The sequence below is a fragment of the Octopus bimaculoides genome, chromosome 23, assembly GCF_001194135.2.
Source record: "Octopus bimaculoides isolate UCB-OBI-ISO-001 chromosome 23, ASM119413v2, whole genome shotgun sequence".
NCBI lineage: Eukaryota > Metazoa > Mollusca > Cephalopoda > Octopoda > Octopodidae > Octopus > Octopus bimaculoides.
The window spans coordinates 7296385-7299393 of NC_069003.1; positions in this window are offsets into that span (position 1 = coordinate 7296385).

Here is a 3009-nt window from a genome sequence, read left to right on the forward strand (position 1 = left end):
ATATATACATGTATATATATATACATATATATATATATATATATACATGTATATATATATATATACATGTATATATATATATATACATGTATATATATATACATATATATATATATATATATATTATAGAGACACACACACAAACATGTACATACATATAGATAAACAGATAGATAGACAGACAAATGGATAGATAGATAGATAAATGGATGGATGGATAGACAGATAAATAGATGGAAGGGTGGATAGATAGATAGATAGATAGATAGACGTGTTGTAAGAAAGAATGATAGATCAAAGTTTCACAACCTTGCCTTCTTCCTTCCTTTTCTACGTCTGTGTGTTTTCAGTTCCTTTCTCCGGCAAGTGACTCATCGGTTTCTCTCGATCTCATGTTTATTATTATTATTTTTTAGCGTGTATGTGTGTGTCTGCAGTAGCAGCAGCATCAAAGTAATTTTCATATACGACGGCACAACATAGAAGACCTTCTTTTACACACATGCAGTCATGCTTTTTTTTAGATTTTATTTTGATTGGTGCAATTTTTCGTAGCATGTTGTTTATTTACTTTTTTTCATGTGTTTTGTTTTTATTGCAAAAAAAACCCCCAAAAAACACAAAAGAAAAATTATCAAAGAAGTGAAGGCGAGAGAACACACACACACACACACACACACACACACACACACACACACACACACACACACACACACACAATTTATCTGCAAAATTAGAGGACAAAATAAGATATGAACTAAGATATGATGTAAATACAAAATACTGTGTAGGTTGTTGAGTCATGTGGACAAAGATAAAGGAATAAAATGGAGGGGTGATGGGGAGAGTATAAGTTACGTAATCCAGTGCAGTGGATTGGTTGAACTGCATTGAGCCACTGCAGTATTTATTCCAGCTCTTTGCATTGTGAGTTCAAATCCTGTCATGGCCTACTTAAGCACCAGACTTAACCTTTAGCACACTGAAAGCAAATCATGCTGCTGTATAAGTTTTCTCCCCTGTTGTTGCAGGTGCATTGTGTCACATTGAGAGGGGAGAAAACTCGTATGGTGACATGATTTGCCTTCTGCGTGCTAAAGATCAATTAATCTGTGGCTAGGTTTAACCTCACCACAACCATCACCTAGCATCTTGGGTGTGCCTTTAGCAGAGTCTATTCTGTAGCAAATATTCGGACCAGGTCTTCAGGTTGAGGGTATATGTCCTTCCTTCCTTCCTTCCTCCCTCTTTTTTTCCCAGCAGTCTTGTAAGCCCTGTAAAGTGCCACAGGCACTGCCTTTCCTCCTGACCTAGTCATAGGTCTGTCTTGAATTCTTACAACTTATAACACCTGAGATTAACCTGGCTTCTATGCTGTAAAGCTAACTGAAATTACAACTCTCTCTTCTTCAGAACAAGATGCTAGTCCATTGCAGGGTTAACATCCCAGTGATTGGTGGAACTCATTTACAGCTGAGTGGACTGAGGCAATGTGAAATGAAGTGTTTTACTCAAGAACAAAACGTACTGCTCAGTGTGGGAATTGAAACAATGATCCTACAATCTTAAGGAGACTTGGACTTAGGTATCTTGTGAGCCCTTGAGACTTACAAGGTGGGAACTGAACCTAGTTTACAAGGTATATGGGTGACTGGAATAACAACTTTCCTTCAATGAACAAGACACCAGTCCATTGCAGGGTTAACATTCTAGCTATTACTGGAACTCAGTTTACGGCTAAGTGGACTGAGGCAATGTGAAACGAAGTGTTTTGATCAAGACCATAATACGCTGCTCAATCTTAGATCCTGAAAATTTTATCATATATATACTAGTGGGATCTTGGAAATTCTACAGAACAAAAAAGATCAAGAGAAGCTATTTAAGAAAGAAAAGATGGTTATTTCACTTCCAGTTTCAGTAATATATGATTTTAAAATTTCCCTCTGCTAAGCACTTTATCTTTCTCTCTACCTCTTCAATAAACTTTTTAACCATGTAATTCCATTCTTTGACATTTCTCTCTTTCTCTTCACCTTTCCATCCCCACCCTGCTGCACATCATTAACACTTCTCTCTCCCACTTTTCTCTCAGTGTCCTTTTTCCCTCACTCTTCAACTAATCACATGATGCATTTAGCTTTAGTGTATTATTATACTCCTCACTTCTTCCTTCTCTGCTCACCCCCCCCCCCCCTCTTTCACTCCATCTCCACATCTCTAACTAACTAAAGTGTAATGGGCGAATGAACAAGCGGATATATATATACATGACAGGCTTCTTTCAGTTTCCATCTACAAGATCCGCTCACAACACTTTAGTCACACCAGGGCTATAACAGAAGACACTTGCTGAAGGTGCCATGCAGTGAGACACAACACAAGACCATATAGTTGCCAATTGAGCTTACTAACCACACAGCCATACCTGTACAATATTCTCTTATATAATAACTACAATACTCCATTATAATATAATAATTACAATATCGTCATATTATATCTTCAGTGTTCCACTCTTCCTATTATTACTAGCTTCCTCATATTACAGAATTCATCCTCTTCCTGTAGGTTATTTACTTAGAACCAAAGGTCTGGGTTGACAGTACAATAAACTGCAAGTCTGTCTCATTCTCTCCACCCTCCACACACACTCTCTCTCTCTCCCTCTTACATGTAATTAGCTGTGTTCACCACCAAAATATTACTAAAAGGCTCCTGGCATTGACAAAGAACTGAAAGAGACACTCACCATTTCATTGTATGAGAAATCATAGAAATTCTGTATAAATTATTTGTAATAGGCGCAGGAGTGGCTGTGTGGTAAGTAGCTTGTTTACCAACCACATGGTTCTTGTCACACTATGTGTCACGCTGAGTCCACCTGAGAACTATGTTAGGGGTACATGTGTCAGTGGAGTGCTCAGCCACTTGCACATTAATTTCACGAGCAAGCTGTTCTGTTGATCGTATCAGCTGGAACCCTTGTCGTCGTAACCGACGGAGTGC